Here is a 23,087-nt window from a genome sequence, read left to right as displayed (position 1 = left end):
GTAGTAATTCACACAAGGCTACTAGTTCAGGCTACTAGTTCGGGCCACTCTACTAGTTAAGAGTACTTGTTAAGGTACAGGAACTAGTTAAGGATACTAGTTAAGGCAAGGTTCAAGTTAAGGCTAATGCTTAAGGCAAGACTACTTCTTTAGGCTACTAGTTGATTCAAGGGTAAAAGTCAATAGTATTAGTTAAGACCAGGGTACCCGTTAAGGGAGCTGGTTAAGGCCAGAGTAGGACTTATGGGTACTGATAAGGCCAGGTACTAATTAAGACTACTAGTTAATGCAAGGGTACCACTTAAGGGTACTAGTTGAGGCAAGGGTACTAGTGAAGGCCAGGGTACTAGTGAAGGCTACTGGTAAAGGCCAGGGTCCTAGTTAAGGCAGGGCTACTAGTTCAGGGTACTAGTAAGGCAAGGGTAGACGTTAAGACTATTACTTAAGTCAAGGCTACTAGTTAAGGGCACTAGTTCAGACAAGGCTACTAGTTCAGGATACTAGTTAAGGCAATGGAAGTAGTTTAGATTCATAATTTAGGGTACTTGTCAAGGCAAGGGTACTCTTCAAGGCTAGTTGTCTAGCCTACTGATCTATACCACTAGTCGGACTAGTCTAGCTGACTTGTCTAGGCTACTAACTAGACTTCTCCTGTCTACTCTACTGTAGTCTACTTTCGTCTACCCTAGTCTACCCTATCAAAAACCACTCTACCCTAACCTTTTCGAATCTATTCAATTTGTTTTGATTCAAAGCATTTCAATGTGATTGGACGCGATGATGCTTGAATCGGCTCAGACGGCACCATCAGCTAGGGGGTTAGGGTTGTTTTTGTTAGGCGGTTAGGGTTGTGTGTTAGGGGGTTAGGGTTGCTTTTGTTAGGGGTTTAGGGTTGTTTGTTCGAGGGTTAGTGTTGTTTTTGTTAGGGGGTTAGGGTTGTGTTTGTTTGGGGGTTAATTTTGTGTTTCTTAGGGATTTAGGGTTGTGTTTGTTAGCGGGTGAGGGTTGTGTTTGTTAGGGGGTTAGTGTTGTTTTTGTTAAGGGTTAGGTTTGTTTGTTGTTAAGGGTTTAGGGTTGTTCGTTGTTAGGGGGTAGGGTTGTTTGTTGTTAGGGCGTTAGGGTTGTTTGTTGTTAGGGAATTAGGGTTGTTTCTTAGAGGGTTAGGGTTTTTATTTTAGGTGCTTAGGATTGTTGTTAGGGGGTTAGGGTTGTTTGTTGTTAGGGGTTTAGGGTTCTTACTTAGGGGGTTAGGGTTTTTTTTGTTACGGGTTTAGGGTTGTTTTTTAGGAGGTTAGGGTTGTTTTTGTTAGGGGTTAGACTTGAGTTTGTTTCGGGGTTAATGATGTGTTGGTTAGGGTGCTAGAGTTGTGTCTGTTAGGGGGTTAAAGTTGTTTGTTATTAGGGGGTTAGGGTTGTTTGTTCTTAGGGGGTTAGGGTTGTTTGTTGTTAGGGGGTTAGGGTTGTTTGTTGTTGGCAGGTTAGGGTTTGTTTTTAGGGTGTTAGGACTGTTTGTTGTTAAGGGTTTAGGGTTGTTTGTTGTTAGGGGGTTAGGGTTGTTTGTTGTTAGGGGGTTAGGGTTGTTTGTTGTTAGGGGGTTAGGGTTGTTTTTGTTAGGGGTTTATGGTTGTTTGTTGTTAGGGGGTCAGGGTTGTTTGTTGTTAGGTGGTTAGGTTTGTTTGTTGTTGGGAGTTAGGGTTGTGTTTGTTAGGGGGTTAGGGTTGCTTTTTTTAGGGGGTTAGGGTTGTTCGATGTTAAAGGTTTAGGGTTGTTTGTTGTTGGGGATTAGGGTTGTTTGCTGTTACGGATTTAGGGTTGTCTTTGTTAGGGGGTTAGGGTTGTTTGTTGTTAGGGGGTTAGTGTTGTGTTTGTTAGGCGGTTAGGGTTGTTTTTGTCAGAGGTTTAGGGTTGTGTTTGTTTGGGGGTTAATGTTGTGTTTGTTAGGGGGTCAGGGTTGTTTGTTGTTAGGGGGTTAGGGTTGTTTGTTTTTAGGTGGTTAGGTTTGTTTGTTGTTAGGGGGTTAGGGTTGTGTTTGTTAGGGGGTTAGGGTTGTGTTTGTTAGGGGGTTAGGTTTGCTTTTGTTAGGGGGTTAGGGTTGTTCGATGTTAAGTGGTTAGGGTTTGTTTTTAGGGGGTTAGGGTTGTTTGTTGTTAGGGGATTAGTGTTGTTTGTTGTTATGGGGTTAGGGTTGTTTGCTGTTGGGGGTTAGGGTTGTTTTTGTTAGTGGGTTAGCATTGTTAGGGGGTTAGTGTTGTTTGTTGTTAGGGGGTTAGGGCTGTTTCTTAGGGGGTGCGGGTTGTTTTTGTTAGGGGTTTAGGGTTGTTTGTTAGGAGGTTAGCGTTGTTTTTCTTGGGGGGTTATGGTTGTGTTTGTTTGCGGGTTAATGTTGTGTTTGTTAGGGTGTTAGGGTTGTGTTTGTTAGGGGTTAGAGTTGTTTGTTGTTAGGGGGTTAGGGTTGATTGTTAGGGGGTTAGGGTTGTGTTTGTTAGGGGGTTAGTGTTATTTGTTAGGGGGTTAGTGTTGTTTGTTAGGGGTTTACGGTTGTTTTTGTTAGGGTGTTAGGGTAGTGTGTTGTTAGGGGTTAGGGTTGTTTGTTGTTAGGGGGTTAGGATTGTGTTTGTTAGAGGGTTAAGGTTGTTTTTGTTAGGGGGTTAGGGTTGTTTGTTGTTAGGGGGTTAGGGTTGTTTTTTGTTAGGGGCTTAGGATTGTTTGTTGTTCGGGGGTCAGGGTTTTTTTTTAGGGGGTTAGGGTTGTTTGTTAGAGGGTTAGGGTTGTTTTTGTTAGGGGGTTAGGGTTGTTTGTTCGGGTGTTAGGGTTGTTTGTTGTTAGAGGGTTAGTGTTGTTTGTTGTTAGGGGGTTAGGGTTGTTTGTTGTTAGGGGGTTAGTGTTGTTTGTTGTTAGGGGGTTAGGGTGAAGTTTCAGTTAATCGTCAGGGTTTGGGTTAAGGTTAGAGTAGGGTTAAGGTTAGTGTTCGGGTTAGGTATAGAGTTAGGTTTTGGGTAGGGGTAAGTTTAGGATTAAGGCTAGGTTTACGGTAAAGGGTAGGGCTAGCTTAGGGTTAGAGTTAGAGTTAGTGCTAGGGTTAAGGATTATGGTTATGGTCAGGTTTAGAGTTATTGTTAGGGTTAGGGTAGAGTTAAGGTTAGGGTTAAGTTTAGGGTTAGAGAAAGGGTTAGGTTTAGGTCTGGGTTAGGTGTAGGATGCGGGATAGGGTTAGGGTTAGGGGTTCATGTGAGGGTTACTGTTAGGTTTACATTAAGCTGATGTTTTAGGGTGTTAAGGTTAGGGCTAGGGTTAGCATTAGGTTTAGGGTTACTGCTAGAGTTAGGGGGTAGTTAAGGGTTAGCTTTAGTTTTAGGGTTACGGTTAGCCTTAGGTTTAGGGTGAAGTTTAGGTTAAGGATGAGGGTGAGGGTTAGGTTTAGGCATTTGGGTTAAGGTTAGGGTTAGGTTTAGGGTTGGGCTTAGTGTTAGGATTAGGGTTAGGTGTTTGGGTTAATGTTAGGGTCAGGTTTAGGGTTAGGTGTTTGGGTTAATGTTAGGGTCAGGTTTAGGGTTAGGGCTACAGCTAGGGTAAAGTTTATTTTAAGGGTGAGAGTTGAGCTTAGGGTTAGCGTTAGGGGGTAAGGTTAAGGTTAGGATTAAGGTTAGGATTAGAGTTAGGGTTAGGGTAAGTGTTAGGTTTAAGTCTTGGTTAGGTTTAGGACTAGGCTATGGTTAGAGATAGGGTTGGGTTAAGGGTTGGGGTTAGGTTTCAATGTTAGGGTGAGGGTTAGTGCTAGGTTTCCATTTAAGCTGAGTGTGTAGGGTAAGTTTTAGGGTTAGAGTTGGAGTTAGGGTCAGGGTTAGGGTTAAGTTTAGGGTTAGGGTTAGGTTTATGGTTAGAATTAGGGTTAGGGTTAGAGTTTGGGGGAGATTTAGTGTTATGTTTAGTTTTAGGGTTCGGGTTAGGGTGAAGTTTATGTTAAGCGTGACGTTAGGGGTTAGGGTTAGTTTTAGGGCTAGGGTTATGTTTAGGGTTAGTGTTAGTTTTGCTTAGGATTAGGCTTTGAATGAAGTTAGGGTAGGGTTAGGGTTGTGATTAGAGTGAAATTTTGGTTAAAGTAAGGGTTCGGTTTATGATTAGGTTTAGAGTTAGACTTAGGGTTAGTGGTTAGGGTTAGGTTAGGGTTAAGGTTAGGTTTAGGCTAAGGATTAGGGCTAGAGTTAGGGTTAGGGGTGAGTGTTTTGGTTAGGTTTAGGGTAGGGTTATAATTAGGGTTAAGTTCAGGGTTAGGGTAAGAGTTAGAGTTACATTTACATTTAAGGTGAGTTTTTTGGGTAAGTGTTACGGTTAAGTTTAGGGTTAGGTTGAGGGCTAGGGTTCGGGTAGAGTTAGGGTTAGGGGTTAGGGTTAGGTTTAAGTATATGGTAAGGTTAAATTTAGGGTTAAGTTTAGGTTAGGGTTAGGGTCAGGGTTAGGATTAGGATTAGGTTTAGGGTGAGTGTTAGGGTCAAAGTTATTGTAAGGGTTAGTTTTAGGGGTACAGGTGGGCCAAGGTTAAGGTTAGGGTTAGGTTTAGGGGTATGGTTAGGGTTAAAGTTAGGGGTAGCTTTAGGTTAGGGATAAGGTGAAGTTTAAGATAGGGTGAGGGTTAGGGTTATGGCTAAGGTTTGGGTTAGTTTTCAGGTTAGTGTTAAGGTTATGTTTAGGGTTAGGGTTAAGTTTTTGGGTTCCTTTTTTTTAGTTTTAGGGTAGGGTTAGGTTTTAACCTAGGTTTAAATTTAGTTTTACATTTAGGGTTAGGGTTACGGTTTGTGTTAGGCGTTATGGTTGGGGTTTGGTTTAGGTTTAGGGTTAGGTTTGGATAGGGTTAGGATTATGGTTATGGTAAGGTGTTAGGAGTTAGAGGTGTAGTTTAGGGTTAGGGTTTGGGTGAAGATTCCGGTTAGGCATTGTGGTTCTGGTCATGGTTAGGTTTGGTTTAGGGTTAGTGTTAGGTTTATGATTAGGTTTAGGGTTAGTGTTAGAGTTAGGGTTAGAGTTAGCATTATGTTTTGGGATAGGCTTTGGTGTTAGGGGTTAGGTTTTGTTCTAGGGTTAGGGTTATCATTAGGGCTTAGGGGTTCTGGTTAGGGTTAGGGATAGCATTAGGGTTAGTGTTGGGGGATACAGTTAGGGGTTAGGGTGAGGGTTAGGTTTAGGTTTACAGTTAAAGTGAGGGTTTAGGGCAACTGTTATTGTTAGGGTTAGAGTTCGAGTTAGGGTTAGGGTTAGTGTTAGGGTTAAGGTAGGAGTTAGTGTTAGGGCTAGAGATAGAGTTAGGGTTAGGGTAGTGGTATGGTTAGGCTTAAGGCTAGGTTTACAGTACAGGGTAGGGCTAAGCTAGGTTTAGGGTCAGGTTTAGAGTTAGTGTTAGTGCTAGGGTTTAGGATTAGTTTTAGGGTGAGGGTTAGAGTCATAGTTAGAGTTAGCGTTAGGGTTTGGGTTCGGGCTAGGGTTAGGGTCAGGTTTAGAGTCAGTGTTAGTGCTAGGGTTTAGGATTAGTTTTAGGGTGAGGGTTAGAGTCATAGTTAGAGTTAGCGTTAGGGTTTGGGTTCGGGCTAGGGTTAGGGTTAGAGTTAGGGTTAGGGTTTAAGGTTTTGTTTAAGTTCGTGGTAGGGTTAAGGTTAGGTAATGGTTAGGGTCAGGGTTAGGATTAGTATTAGCTTTAGGTTGAGGGTTAGGGCCAGAATTATTGTAAGGGTTAGGTTTAGGGTTACAGATGGGTTAATGTTAAGGTTACAGTTAGGTTTAGAGGTAGGGTTAGGGTTAAAGTTAGGGTTACCTTCAGGTTAGTGATAGGGCGAATTTTAAGATAGGTTGAGGGTTGCGGTTACACTTAGGTTTAAATTTAGAGTTAGTGCTAGGGTTTACGGTTAGGGTTAGTGTTAGTTTTAGAGTTATTGTTAGGCTTAGGATAGGGTTATGGTAGAGTAAAGGTTAGGCTTATGGTTAGGGTTAGGGTAAGGGTTAGGTTTAGGTGAGGGTTAGAGCCAAAATTAGTTATAGGGTTAAGGTTAGGGAAAGGGTTAGGGGTCCGTGTGAGTGTTAGTGTTAGGTTTCCAGTTATGCTGATGTTTTCGGGTGTTACGGTTAGGGTCAGGGTTAGAGTTAGGGATAGGGTTAGGTTTAGGTTTAGAGTTAGAGTGAGGGGATAGTTTAGGGTTAGGTTTAGTTTTAGGGTTTGGATTAGGCTTAGGTTTAGGGTGAAGTTTAGGTTAAGGATGAGGGTTAGAGTTAGGGGTAGTGTTTGCTTAGGTGTTTGGGTTAAGGTTAGGGTCAAGTTAGGGTTAGGTTTAGGTTTAGTGTTAAGGTTAGGGTTAGGGTTAGGATTAGCAGTTTTTCAGTAGAAGCCATACGTTTGCAAGAGCAAATGAAAAATTCATTGCAGGAAAGAGGAATGAAAGAAAGTTTCTCTACTTCTCCCTGCTTTGCTCAGAGGACTGGATGAAGTCAGGGAGTTCTCCCTTCCACTGAGGAACACACAGGATGCTGTTCCCTCTGTGCTCTCTTATTTGGAAAAGAGTCTGCAGTTACACACTTTGAACTGTGGAAAGGCACTGTGGTTTGTTAAGATTTTCCTAGGCACTTTGTTTTCTCTGGGCCAAAAAGAGCCTTCACAATAGCTTGAAGCATACTCGTTCCACTTCCAGAATACAGCTACCGCAAGGCAGTTCTCCAGAGGAAAACTTCCCTTTGCAAAGGGGAGATTTGCCGAGCTCACTACGGGAAAGCGAAACCGAAAGACTGTTTTCTCATTCTAACTGTTTTCGTCAGAGGAACGGATGAAGTCACAGTGTTCTTTTTTTGACTGAGAAACACAAAATCTGATGTTGCCTCTGAGCTCTGTTCTTGGCAAATAACTGAAACTGACATACATTCATGTGGGGAAACACACGGCTTTGCTAGGATTTCTCTAGGCAATGTGTTTTCCCTAGGCCTCACTGTACAAACAGTATCTCGTCAGGGCAACACTGCATAGGATTTACTCTGCCAGGAGAGAGTTACTGCTTTGTAGTTTGTGCTAGGAATTCTCTTTCGGCAAGTGCAAAATGACCAAATTCAGACAGAAAAGAGAATACGAAAAGACCTTTTCTCCCTGGGTGCTTTCCGAATATGTTAAAGCTAAAACTATGTAGTTGCTCCTCTGGAAGGATACATGCACTGCGATGTAGTTTTTCAGAAGAAGCCTTGCGTTTGCAAGAGCAAATGAGGAATTCATTGCAGAAAAGAGGAAGGAAAGAAAGTTTCTCTCCTTCTGCCTGCTTTGCTCAGAGGACTGGATGAAGTCAGGGAGTTCTCCCTTCCACTGAGAAACAGGCAGGCTGCTGTTGCCTGTGCGCTCTCTTATTTGGAAAAGAGTCTGCAGTTACACACTTTGAACTGTGGAAAGACACCAGGGTTTGATAGGATTTCCCCAGGTGCTTTGTTTTCCCGGGCCAAAACGAGCCTTCACAACAGCTTAACGCCAACACTGCATATTCGTTCCTCATCCAGAAAACGACTACCATGAGTCATTTCTCTCTAAGCCTAACCCTAAACCGAATCCTAAGCATAACACTAAACCTAACCATTAACCTGACCCTAACATGAACGCAAACACCTATCCCTAATACTAACCCTAACCCTCATCCTTAACCTAATCTTCACCCAAAACCTAAACCTAAACCTAACCCTAAAGCAAAATTAACCCTAAACTATGCCCTAACCCTAAATCTAACCCTAACCCTAACCCTAGCCCTAACACCCTAAAACACCAGCTTAAGTATAAACCTAACACTAACAACCACACGAACCCCTAACTCTTTCCCTAACCCTAACCTATCCCTAATCCTAACCTAAACCTGACCTAAACCTAATCTGTACCGTATGCCTAAACTTAACCCTAACCCTAAATCTACCGTAACACTAACCCTAAACGTAGCAATAACTCTAAACTTGACCCTAACCCTAACCCTAAACCCTAGCACTAACTCTAACTCTAACCCTAACCCTGACCCTAACCTAGCGCAACCCTTTACCGTAAACCGAGCCTTAACCCTACCTTACCCCTACCCTAAACCTAACCCTAACACGAACCTTAAACCTAACTCTAACCTTAACCCTAACTCTCACTATTTTCTGGAACTTCACCCTAACCCTAACTCTAACCCTAACCTTAACAATTAACCTAAACCAAACACTTAAAAGTAAACCTAACCCTAACCATCACCCTAGCCTTAACCATTTCTGCAACCCTAAACCTAACGCTCTCCCTAACCTTATTCTTAACCCTAACCCTAATACGAACAGTAACTCTAATCTAACCCTAACACTAACCCTAAATTTAAGCCTACCCTAACCAAAAACCTAACCCTAACACCCTAAACCTAACATCTGACACTAACTAAAACCCTAACCCTTATCCTAACCCTCGTCTGAACCCTCACCCTTAACCTAAACTTCATACTAATGCTAAACCTAAACCTAACCCTAAACATAACACCAACCCTAAACTGAACCCTAAACCTAACCTTAATACTAACCTGAACACAAACCCAAACTCTAGCCCTAACAATAAAAATAACCCTCACCCTATCCTAAACATCCAAACCCTAAACCTAAACCTAACCCAAACCCTATCCTTAAACATAACTCTAACCATAACGCTAGGCCAAATGTAACCCTAAACCTAACCCTTACAATAGCCCTGAACTTAACCCTAAACTTAATCCTAACCCTAGACCTAAACCTAACCCTAACCCTAAATCTAGCCTTGACCCTAAATTGAACACTAACTCTAACCATAAACCGGCACCTAAACCTAAATATTGCCCTACACCTAACCATAACCCTAATCCTAACCCTAACTCTAACCCTAATGATGACACTTAACCTAAACCCTCACCTAAACTGTAAAACTAACTGTAACCCTCACCCTAACCCCTAACCGTATCCCCCAACCCTAACCCTAATGCTATCCGTAACCCTACCCCTAACACTAACCTGAACCCCCGAGCCCTAACGATAACCCTAACCCTAACCCAAACCCTAACCCCTAACACCAAAGCCTAACCCAAACCTTAACCCTAACTCTCACCCTAACTCGAACACTAACCTGAAACCTAATCATAAACCTAACCGTAACCCTAAACCAAACCTAACCATGGTCAGAACCACAATGCTTTACCAGAACCCTCATCCACCCCTAACCCTAAACTACACTTCTAACCCCTAACAGCTTACCATAACCATAATCCTAAGCATACACAACCCTAACCATAAACCTAAACCTCACCCCAACCACAAGGCCTAACACAAACCGCAAACTTAACTGTTACACTAAACTCAACCCTAACCTAAAATCTAACCCTAACCCTAAAACTAAACACAACCCATACACTTAACCCTAACCCTAAACATAACCTTAACACTAACCCAAAAACTAACCCAAACCTTAGCCATAACCCTAACCCTCACCCTATCTTAAACTTCACCCTATCCCTAACCTAAAGCTAACCCTAACCCTACCCCTAAACCTAACCCTAACCTTAACCTTGGCCCACTTGTAACCCTAAACCTAACCCTTACAATATCTCTGACCCTAACCCTCACCCTAAACCTAATCCTAACCCTGACCCTAACCCTAACCTAACCTTAACCTAACATTAAGGCTACCATAAACTTACACCTAACCCTAACCTCTAACCCTAACTCTACCTGTAACCCTAGCCCTAACCCTAACAGTAACACCCAAAACACTCAACTGTAAATGTAATTCTAACTCTTACCCTAACCCTATACTTAACCCTAAAAATAACCCTACCCTAAACCTAACTGAAACAATAACCCCTAACCCTAACTCTAAACCTAATCATTAGCCTAAATCTAAACTTAACCTTAAACCTAAACCTAAACACTCACCCTAACTCTAACCCTAACCCTAAACCTAAAACAAACCCTCACCCTTAACCAAAACTTCACCCTAACCATAACGCTAAACCTACCTTAAATTCATTCAAACCCTAACCAAAACTAAAACTAACCCTAACGCTAACACTAACCCCAAACCTAAAACTAAACATAACCTAACCCTAACCCCTAACCCTAAACCTCATAATTAAAATAAACTTCACACTAAGCCTAACCCTAAAACTAAAAAAACAACCTAAACATGACACTAAATCTCCACCTAACCCTGACCCTAACCCTAACCCTAATCCTAAGCATAAACCTAATCCTAACCCTAACTCTAACCCTAACCCTAACTGTAACACCCTAAAACATCAGCTTAACTGTAAACCTGACACTAACCCTCACACGAATCTCTAACCCATCCCCCAATCCTAACCCTATCCCTAATCCTAGCCCTAACCCTGAACTAAACCTAACCCTTACCCTAACCCTAAAATTAACCCTAACATTAACTCTACCCTAACCCTAAACTTAAGCCTAACAATAACTCTAAACGTAACCCTAACCCTAACCCAGCACTACCCTTTACCGTAAACCTAGCCTTCACAGTAACCTTACCCCTACCGTAACCCTAACCCTAAACCTAACCCTGACACTAACCTTAACCCTAACTCTAACCTTAACCCTAACCCTCACTATTAACTGAAACTTCACCCTAACCCTAACCCTAACTCTAACTCTAACCCTAACCATAACAATTAACCTAAACCCTCTCCTTAACGGTAAACCTAACACTAACACACACCCTAACCCTTAACCGTGTCCCCAACCCTAAACCTAATGCTATCCCTAAACTTATCCCTAACCCTAACTCTAACACGAAGAGTAGCCCTAATCTAATCCTAACCCTAACATTAACCTTAAACTTAAGACTAGCCTAACCATAAACCTAAACCTAACACCCTAAACCTAATGTCTAACATTATAATTCTAACCCTAATCCTAACCCTTATCCTAACCCTCACACTTAACCTGAACTTCACACTAATACTAACCCTGTTCGTAAATCTAACCCTAAACATAACCCCTAACCCTAATCCAAACCCTAAACCTGACCTTAAAAGTAACGTGAGCACAAACCCAAACTCCAGCCCTAACCATAAAAATAACCCTCACCCTAGCCTAAACATCATCCAAACCCTAACCCTAACCTTAGCCCTAACCTAAACCTAAGCAAAACCCTTACCTTAAACCTAACTCTAACCATAACACTAGTCCATCTGAAACCCTAAACCTAACCCTTACGATAGCCCTGAACCTAACCCTAAACATAATCCTAATCCTAAACCTAACCCTAACTCTAAACTTGACCCTAAATAGAACACTAGCTCTGACCCTAAATACAACACTAACTAACCCTAAACTTGGACGTAAACCTAAATATTACCCTACACCTAACCCTAACCCTAAACCTAACCCTAACTCGAACTCTAACCCTAATCATAACACTTACCCTAAACCCGCACCTTAACTGTAAAACTAACCGTAACCTTCACTCTAACCCCTAACCGTAGCCCACAACCCTAACCCTAATGCTAACCCTAGCCCTAACCACAACACTAACCTGAAACCCCTAGCCATAAAGATAACACTAACCCTAACCCAAACCCTAACCCATAACACCAAAACCTAACCCAAACCTTAACACTATCCCTCACCCTAACTCTAACACTAACCCGAAACCAAATCATAAACCTAACCCTAAAACTGAACCAAACTTAACCATGACCAGAACCACAATGCCTAACCGAAACCCTCACCCAAACCCTAACCCTTAACTACACCTCTACACCCTAACACCTTACCATAACCATAATCCTAACCCTACCTAACCCTACCCAACCCTAACCAAAAACCTAACCCTCACCCCAACCACAATGCCTAATACAAATCGTAACCCTAACTGTTACACTTAACTTAACCCTAACTTAAAATCTAACCCTAACCCTAAAACTAAACAGAACCCATAAACTTAACCCTAACCCTAAACATAAACTTAACACTAACCTGAAAACGAACCCAAACCTTAGCCATAACCCTAACCCTCACCCTATCTTACTTCACCCTATCCCTAACCTAAGGCTAACCCTAACTTTAACCCTAATCCTATCCCTAAACCTAACCCTAACCTTAACCTTGGCCCATCTGTAACCCTAAACCTAACCCTTATGATAACTCTGACCCTAATGTTGGCCTGAAACCTAATTCTAATCCTAACCCTGACCCTAACCCTAACCTAACCTTAACCCTAACTTAAAGCTTACCATAAACTTAAACCTAACCCTAACCCAAACTCTAACCCTAAACCTAGCCCTAACCCTAACCGTAACAGTTACCCAAAACCTTCACCTTAACTGTAAACGTAAATCTAACTCTTACCGTAACCCTAAACTTAACCTTAATTATAACCCTATCCTAAACCTAACTGAAACACTAACCCCTAACCTTAACTCTAACCCTAATCCTTAGCCTAAACCTAACCTTAACCCTAAACCTAACCCTAACTACTAACCCTAACTCTAACCCTAACCCGAAACCGAACCCTCACCTTAACCAAAATTTCACCTGAACCATAACCTTAAACCTACCCTAACTTCATTCAAACCCTAACCCTAAGCAAAACTAACGCTAAACTTAACCCTAACCCTGACTCTAACCTGAACCCTAAATACCAACCCTAAACCTGACCCTAACAATAATCCAAACACCTAACCCTAACCCTAACCCTTATCCTTAAACTAAAATTCACCCTAAACTTAAGCCTAAACCACTATCCCCTAACTCTAGCCCTAACCCTAAACCTAACCTAACTCTAACCCTAACTCTAAACATAACACCCTAAAACATCAGCTTAATGTAAACATAACACTAACCCTCACACGAACCCCTAACCCTTTCCCTAACCCTAACCCTATCCCTCATTCTAACCCTAACCCTGACCTAAACCTAAACCTTACCCTAACCCTATACTTAACCCTAACCTTAACTCTACCCTAACCTTAACCCTAAACCTAACAATAACTAAACCTGACCTTAACCCTAACCCTAAACCCTAGCACTAACTCTAAACCTAACCCTAACCTAGCCCTACCCTTTACTGTAAACCTAGCCTTAACCCTAACCTGACCACTACCCTAACCCTAACCCTAAACCTAACCCTAACACTAACCTTAACCCTAACCCGCACTAATAAATGAAACTTCACCGTGACCCTAACTCTAACCCTAACCATAACAATTACCCTAAACCTTCACCTTAACTGTAAACCTAAACCTAACCCTCACCATATACCGAACCCTCACCCTAACCCCTAACTATATTCCCAACCCTAAACCTAATGCTATCCCTAACCCTAAACCTAACCCTAACCTGAACAGTAACCCTAATCTAACACTAACCCTAACATTAACCCTAAATTTAACCCTACCCTAACCATAAAACTAAACCTAGCACCCTAAACCTAACCTCTAACACTAAATATAATCCTAACCCTTATCCTAACCCTCAACCTTAACCTAAACTTCACACTAAGCCTAAACCTAAAACTAACCCTAACATGAAAAATAACCCCTAACCCTAAATTGGACCCTAAACCTAACCTTGACACTAACCTGACCACAAACCCAAACTCCAGCCCTAACCCTAAAAGTAACCCTCACCCTATGCTAAACTTCATCCAAACACTGAGCCTAACCTTAACCAAAACGTAAACCTAGCCCAAACCCTAACCTTAAACCTGACTCTAACCATAAAGCTAGTCCATCTGTAAACCTAAACCTAAGCCTCACAATAGCTCTGAACCTAACCCTAAACCTAATCCTAATCCTAACCCTAGACTTAATCCTAACCCTAACCCTAACTCTAACCTTGACCCTAAATAGAACACTAACTCTAACCCTAAACCTGGACTTAAAACTAAAATTTAACCTACACCTAACCCTAACCCGAAATCTAACTCTAACCCTAATCATAACACTTACCCTAAAACCTCACCTTAACTGTAAAACTAACGGTAATCCTCAATCTAACCCCTAACCATATCCCCAAAACCTAACCCTAATGCTATCCCTAACCCTAACCCTAACCCTAACACTCACCTGAACCCCTAAGCCCTAAAAATAACACTCACCCTAACCCAAAACCTAACCCCTAACACCAAAGCCTAACCCTAACTCTCACCCTAACTCTAACACTAAGCCGAAACCTAATCATAAAACTAACCCTAACCCTAAACCAAACCTAACCATGACCAGAACCACAATGCCTAACCGGAACCCTCACCCAAACCCTAACCCTAAACTACACCTCTAACCCCTAACACCTTACCATAACCATAATCTTAACCCTACCCAACCCTAACCCTAAACCTAATCCTCACCCCAACCACAATGCCTAACACAAACCGTAAACCTAACCCTAACTGTAACACTGAACTTAACCCTAACCTAAAATCTACCCCTAACCCTAAAAGTAAACAGAACCCATAAACTTAATCCTAACCCTAAACATAACCTTAACACTAACCTGAAAAACTCAAGCAAACCTTAGCCATAACCCTAACCCTCACACTATCTTAAACTTCACCCTATCCCTAATCTAAAGCACACCTTAACTTTCACCCTAACCCTACACCTAAACCTAACCCTAACCTTAACCTTGGCCCACCTGTAACCCTAAAGCTAACTCTTACAATAACACTGACCCTAACCCTCACCCTCACCCTAATCCTAATCCTAACCCTGACCCTAACCCTAACCAAACCTTAACCCTAACTTTACTGTACCATAAACTTAAACCTAACCCTAACCCGTAACCCTAAATTTAAACCCAAGCCTAGGCCTAGCCCTAACACTAACCCTAACCCTAACCGTAACACTTACCCAAAACCCTCACCATAACTGTAAACATAACTCTAACTCTTAACCTAACCCTAAATATAACCCTACCCTAAACCTAACCAAAACACTAACACCTAACTCTAAATCAAATCCTGATCTTTAGCCTAAACCTAACCGTAACTCTAAGCCTAACCCTAACCACTAACCCTAATTCTAACCCTAACCCTAAGCCTGATCCTAAACCGAACCCTAACCCTAACCCTAAACCTGACCCTAACATTAACCGAAACACTTAACCCTAACCCTAACCTTAACCCAAACACCTAACCCTAACACTAACCCTAACCCTCATCCTTAACCTAAACTTCACCATAAACCTAAGCCTAACCTTAACCCTAAAACTAAACCTAGCCCTAAACTATCCCCTAAATCTAGCCCTAAACCTAAACCTTATCCTAACCCTAACTACAACCCTGACCTAACCGTAACACCGTAAAACATCAGCTTAAGTGTACACCTAACACTAACCCTCACACGAACACCTAACCCTTTCCCTAGCTCTAACCCTATCCCTAATCCTAACCTTAACCCTGACCTAAACCTAACACTTACCCTAACGCTAAACTTAACCTTAACCTTAACTCTACCCTAAAACTAACAAAAACTCTAAACCTGACCCTACCTCTTACCCTAAACCCTAGCACTAGCTCTAACTCTAAACCTAACCCTAACCCTAACCTAGCCCTACCCTTTACCGTAAACCTAGCCTTAACCCTAACCTTACCTCTACCCTAACCCTAAACCTAACCCTAACACTAAACTTAACCCTAACTGTAATCTTAACCCTAACCCTTACCCTGACCCTGACTATTAACTGAAAATTCACCCTAAACCTAACCCAAACTCTAACTCGAACCCTAACTATAACACTTACCCTAAACCCTCACCTTAACTGTAAACCTAACCCTAACCCTCACCCTAACCACAACCCTCACCCTAACCCCTAACCGTATCCCCAACCATAAACCTAATGCTATCCCTAACCCTATCCCTAACCCAAACACGAACATTCACCCTAATCTAACCGTAACGCTAACATTAACCCAACCCTAACCATAAACCTAACCTTAACATCCTAAATCTAACCTCTAACACTAACTATAATCCTAACCCTAATTCTAACTCTTATCCTAACCCTCACCCTTAACCTAAACTTCACACTAACCCTAAACCAAAATGTAACCCTAACCCTAAATATAACCCCAACCCTAACCCGAACCCTAAACCTAACCTTAACGCTAACCTGAACACAAACCCAAATTCGAGCCCTAACCATAAAAAACCCTCAACCTATCCTAAACTTCACCCAAACCCTAACACTAACCTTAACCCTAAACCTAAAGCTAACCCAAACCTTAACCATAAACCTACCTCTAACCATAACGCAAGTTTATTTGTAACCCTAAACCTAACCCTTACAATAGCCCTGAACTTAACCCTAAACCTAATCCTAGCCCTAGACCTAACCTGACCTAACTCTAACTGTAACCTTGACCCTAAAGAGAACACTAACTCTAACCCTAAACTTGGACCTAAACCTAAATCTTACCCTACACCTAACCCTAAACCTAAAAATAACTCCAACTCTAACCCTAATCATAACACTTATCCTAAACCCTCACCTTAACTGTAAAACTAACCGTAACCCTCACCCTAACCCCTAACTGTATCCCCCAAACCTAACCCTAATGCAATCCCTAACCTTAACCCTAAAACCAACCTGAAACCCCTGAGCCCTAACAATAACCCTAACTCTAACACAAACACTAACCCCTAACACCAAAGCCTAATCCAAACTTTAACCCTAACTCTCACCCTAACTTTAACACTAACCCGAAACCTAATCATAAACTTAACCCTCACGCGAAACCAAACCCAACCTAACCAGAACCACAATTCCTAACTGGAACCTTCACCCAAACCCTAACCCTAAACTACACTTCTAACCACTAACACCTTACCATAACCCTAATCCTAGCCCTTATCCTAACCCTCACCCTTAACCTAAACTTCACACTAACCCTAAACCAAAGCGTGACCCGAACCCTAAACATAACCCCTTACCCTAACCCGAACCCTAAACCTAACCTTAACACTAACCTGAACACAAAACCAAACTCTAGCCCTAACCACAAAAATAACCCTCAACCTATCCTAAACTTCATCCAAACCCTAACCCTAACCTTAACTGTAAACCTCAACCTAACCCAAACCCTAAACTTAAACTTAACTCTAACTATAACGCTAGTCCACCTGTAACCCTAAACCTAAGCCTTACAATAGCCCTGAACTTAACCCTAAAACTAATCCTAATCCTAACCCTAGACCTAATCCTAACCCTAACTCTAGCCTTGACCCTAAATAGAACACTAACTCTCACCCTCAACCTGAAACTAAACCTAAATCTTACCCTACACCTAACCCTAACCCTAAACCTAACCCTAACTCTAACTCTAACCCTAATCATAACACTTACCCTAAAACCTCACCTTAACTGTAAAACTAACCGTAAAACTCACCATAACCCCTAAACGTATCACCCAACCCTAACCCTAATGCTAGCCCTAACACTAACCTGGACCCCTAAGCCCTAACGATAACACTAAACCTAACCCAAAACCTAACCGCTAACACCAAAGCCTAACCCAAACCTTAAACCTAACTCTCACCCTAACTCTAACACTAACCCGAAACCTAATCATAAACCTAACCCTAACCCTAAACCAAACCTAACCATGACCAGAACCACAATGCCTAACTGGAACCCTCACCCAAACCCTAACCATAAACTACACCTCTAACCCCTAACACCTTACCATAACCATAATCCTAAGCCTAATCAACCGTGACACTAAAACTAACCCTCACCCCAACCACAACGCCTAACACAAACCATAACCCTAACCCTAACCGTAACACTAAACTTAACCCTAACCAAAAATCTAACCCTAACCCAGAACTAAACATAACCCGTAAACTTAACCCTATCCCTAAACATAACCTTAACACTAACCTGAAAACTAACCCGAACCTTAGCCATAACCCTCACCCTAACCCTCACCCTACCTTAAACTTCACCCACCCCAACCTAAAGCTAACCCTAACTTTAACCCTAACCCTACCCCTAAACCTAACCCTAACCTTAACCTTGGCCCACCAGTCACCCTAAACCTAACCCTTACAATAACTCTGACCCGAAACCTCACCCTAAACCTAATCCTAATGCTAACCCTACCCTAACCTTAATCTTAACTTTAACCCTACCATAAAACTACACCTAACCCTAAACCCTAACCCTAACTCTAACCCTAACCCTAACCATAACACCTACCCAAAACCTTCATCTTAACTGTAAACGTAACTCTAATTCTTACCCTAAACCTAAACTTAAACCTAAATATAACCCTACCCTAAACCTAACCAAAACACTTACCCCTAACCCTAACTCTAACCCTAATCCTTAGCCTAAACCTAATCTTAACCCTAAATCTAACCCTAACCATTAACCCTAACTCTAAGCCTAACCCTAACCCTAAACCGAACCCTCACCGTTAACCAAAATTTCACCCTAACCATAACCCTAAACCAACCCTAACTTTATTCAAGCCCTAACCTTAACCAAAACTAAAACAAACCCTAAACCTAACCCTAAATCTACCCCTGACCGTAACCTGAACCCTAACTCCTAATCCTTACCCTAACCCTCACGCTTAACATAAACTTAACCCTAACCCTATCCTAAAACTAAACATAACACTAAATCTTCCCCAACCCTGAACCTAACCAAATCCTAACCATAAACCTAAACCCTAAACTTAACCCTAACACTGACCCTAACTCTAACCATAATCCTAACCATAAAAATTACCCTACACACTCAGCTTAAATGGAAACCTACCACTAACCCACACCCTAACATCTAAACCTAAACCCAACCCTTAACCTAATCCTATCTCTAACCTTATCCTAGCCCTACACCTAAACATGACTTAATCCTAACACTTACCCTAAACCTAACCCTAAACCTAACCTTAACCTTAAACCTAATCCTAACCTTAACCCTAACCCTAACCCCTAACCCTAACCCTAAGCTTAACTCTCACCCTTAAATTAAACTTCACCCTAACCCTAATCCTAAACCAAACTCTAAACCTAACCCTATATCTTAAGCTAACATTAACACAAACACCTAACCCTAACGTGAAACCTAAACCTAACCTTAACCCAAACACTAACCCTTACCCTAACCCTCATCCTTAACCTAAACTTCACCCTAAACCTAAGCCTAACCCTAACCCTAAAACTAAACCTAACCCTAAACTATCCCCTGACTCTATCCCTAAACCCAAACCTAACCCTAACTCTAACTCTAACCCTAACCCTAACTGTAACACACTAAAACATCAGCTTAACTGTAAACCTAACACTAACCCTCATACGAACCCCTAACCCTTTCCCCACCCCTAAACCTATCCCTCATCCTAGCCCTAACCCTTACCTAAACCTAACACTTACTCTAACCCTAAACATAACCCTAAACTTAACTCTACCTTAACCCTAACCCTAAACCTAAAAATAACTCTAAACATGACCCTAACCCTGACCCTAATCCCTAGCACTAACTCTAAAGCTAACCCTAACCCTAAGCTAGCCCTACCCTTTACCGTAAACCTAGCCTTAACCCTAACCTTACCCAAACCCTAACCCTAAACCTATACCTATCCCTAACACTAACCTTAACCCTACTCTAACCTTAACCCTAACCCTGACTATTAACTGAAACTTCACCTAACCCTAAGCCTAGCTGTAACTCTAACCCTAACCATAACAATTACCATAACCCTCACCTTAAGTGTAAACCTAACCCTAACCCTAACCCTCAACCTAACCCTTACCCGTATCCACAACCCTAAACCTAACGCTGTCCCCAACTTTATCCCTAACTCTAATCCTAATACGAACAGGAACCCTAATCTAACCCTAATATTAACCCTAAATTCAACCCTACCCTAACCATAAATCTAACCCTAACACCCTAAAACTAACGTCTAACACTATCTTTACTCCTGACCCTATTTCTAGCCCTCACCCTTAACCTAAACTTCACACTAACCCTAAACCTAAACCTAACACTAACCCTAAACATAACCCTTAACCCTAACCGAACCCTAAAACTTACCTTAACACTAACCTGAACATAAACCCAAACTCTAGCCCTAACCATAAAAATAACTCTCACCCTATCCTAAACTTCATCCAAACCCTAACCCTAACCTTAACCCTAAACCTGAACCTAACCCAAACCCTAACCTTAAACCCAACTCTAACCATAACGCTAGTCGATCTGTAACCCTAAACCTAAGACTTATAATAGCCCTGAACCTAACCCTAAACCTAATCCTAATCCATACCCTAGACCTAATCCTAACCCTAACCCTAACTCTAACCTTGACCCTAAATAGAACACTAACCTTAACTCTAAACCTGGACGTAAACCTAAATCTTACCCTACACCTAAACCTAACCCTAACTCTAACTCTAACCCTTATCATAACACTTACCCGAAACCCTCACCTTAACTGTAAAACTAACCGTAACCTTCACTCTAACCCCTAACCGTATCCCCCAACCCTAACCAAAATGTTATCCCTAACCCTAACACTAATCTGAAACCCCTGAGCCCTAATGATAACCTTAACCCTAACCCAAACCCTAACCCCTAACACCAAAGCCTAACACAAACCTAAAGCCTCTCACCCTAACTCTAACACTAACCCGAAGCCTAATCATAAACCTAACCCGAACCCAAACCTAACCATGACCAGAACCACAACACCTAACCGAAGCCCTCACCCAAACCTAACGCTAAACTACACCTCTAACCCCTAACACCTTACCATAACCATAATCCTAACCCTACCCAACCCTAACCCTAAACCTAACCCTCACCCCAACCACAACGCCTAACACAACCATAAATCTAAGCCTAACCACATTAAACTTAACCCTAACCTAAAATCTGACCCTAACCCTAAAACTAAACAGAACCCTTAAACTTAACCCTCACCCTAAACGTAACCTTAACACTAACCTGAAGAACTCAAGCAAACCTTAGCCATAACCGTAACCCTCACGCTATCTAAAACTTCACCCTAACAACCTTAGGAGCCCTAATACAAGGCATAAACAGAATACAAAACATCAGCAAAAATGACGAAGAGAAACCAGACTACTGGGAGCTCCTAAAAATCAAACACCCATGCTCATCTAAAGATTTCACTAAAAGAGTAAAAAGATCACCTACAGACTGGGAAAGAATTTTCAGCTATGACATCTCCGACCAGCGCCTGATCTCTAAAATCTATATGATTCTGTCAAAACTCAACCACAAAAAGACAAACAACCCTATCAAGAAGTGGGCAAAGGATATAAACACACACTTCACTAAAGACAATATTCAGGCAGCTCACCGATACATGAGAAAACGCTCTCGATCATTAGCCATTAGAGAAATGCAAATTAAAAGTATGATGAGATTCCATCTCACTCCAACAAGGCTGGCATTAATCCAAAAAACACAAAAGAATAAATGTTGGAGAGGCTGCGGAGAGATTGGAACTCTTATACACTGCTGGTGGGAATGTCAAATGATACAACCACTTTGGAAATCTATCTGGCGTTATCTTAAACAGTTAGAAATAGAAGTACCATACAACCCAGAAATCCCACTCCTCGGAATATACCCTAGAGAATTAAGAGCCTTCACACAAACAGATATATGCACACCCACGTTTACTGCAGCTCTGTTTACAATAGCAAAAAGCTGGAAGCAACCAAGGTGTCCATCAACAGATGAATGGTTAAATAAACTGTGGTATATTCACACAATGGAATACTACGCATCAATAAAGAACAGTGACAAATCTGTGAAACATTTCACAACTTGGAGGAACCTGGAAGGCATTATGCTGAGCGAAATCAGTCAGAGGCAGAAGGACAAATATTGTATAAGACCACTATGATAAGATCTTGAGAAATATTATAAACTGAGAAGAACACATACTTTTGTGGTTACGAGGGGGGGAGGGAGGGAGGGTGGGAGAGGATTTTTTACTGATTAATTAGATAAGAGCTGCTTTAGGTGAAGGGATGGACAATACTCAATACATGGAAGGTCAGCTCAACTGGACTGGACCAAAAGCAAAGAAGTTTCCGGGATAAACTGAAGGCTTCAAAGGTCAGCGGAGCAATGGCGGGGGTTTGGGGACCATGGTTTAAGGGGACTTCTAAGTCAATTGGCAAAATAATTCTATTATGAAAACATTCTGCATCCCACTGCGAAATGTGGCATCTGGGGTCTTAAATGCTAACAAGTGGCCATCTAAGATGCATCAATTGGTCTCAACCCACCTGGATCAAAGGAGAATGAAGAACACCAAGGTCACACGATAACTAAGAGCCCAAGAGACAGAAAGGGCCACACGAACCAGAGACCTACATCATCCTGAGACCAGAAGAACTAGTTGGTGCCCGGCCACAATCGATGACTGCCCTGACAGGGAGCACAACAGAGAACCCCTGAGGGAACAGGAGATCAGTGGGATGCAGACCCCAAATTCTCATAAAAAGACCATACTTAATGGTCTGACTGAGACTAGAGGAGTCCTGGCGGTCATGGTCCCCAAACCTTCTGTTGGCACAGGACAGGACTCCCGAAGACAACTCATCAGACATGAAAGGGACTGGACAGTGGGTAGGAGAGAGATGCTGATGAAGAGTGAGCAAATTATATCAGGTGGACACTTGAGATTGAGATGGCATCTCCTGTCTGGAGGGGGGATGGGAGTATAGAGTGAGTTGGAAGCTGGCAAAATTGTCATGAAAGGAGAGACTGGAAGGGCTGACTCATTAGGGGGAGAGCAAGTGGGAGTACGGAGTAAGGTGTATAGAAACTTATATGTGACAGTCTGACTTGATTTGTAAATGTTCACTTGAAGCTCAATAAAAGTTAATGAAAAAAAGAGAAAAAACTTCACTCTATCCTTAACCTAAAGCTAACTTTAAGCTAACGCTACCCCTAAACCTAACCCTGACCTTAACCTTGGCCCATCTGTAACCCTAAACCTAACAATAACTCTGACACTAACCCTCGCCCAAAACCTAATTCTAATCCTAACCCTGACCCTAACCCTAACCTAACCTTAACCCTAACTTTAA

At 42.0% G+C, this 23,087-nt stretch overlaps 1 long non-coding RNA gene across 1 annotated transcript; it reads right to left on the bottom strand.

Moving 5' to 3' along the window:
* Window positions 1-1,436: 1,436 nt before the first annotated feature.
* On the bottom strand, window positions 1,437-21,821 carry LOC135229115 (uncharacterized). Its single transcript, XR_010319905.1, has 2 exons — window positions 17,959-21,821; window positions 1,437-9,506 (listed from the first exon to the last, which is right to left on the bottom strand). It is a non-coding gene; the product is annotated as an uncharacterized LOC135229115 (long non-coding RNA).
* Between the last annotated feature and the right edge of the window lie 1,266 nt (window positions 21,822-23,087).

This window comes from Loxodonta africana (genome assembly GCF_030014295.1).
Source record: "Loxodonta africana isolate mLoxAfr1 chromosome 26 unlocalized genomic scaffold, mLoxAfr1.hap2 SUPER_26_unloc_2, whole genome shotgun sequence".
NCBI lineage: Eukaryota > Metazoa > Chordata > Mammalia > Proboscidea > Elephantidae > Loxodonta > Loxodonta africana.
This window is presented reverse-complemented; position numbering and strand designations above follow the sequence as displayed.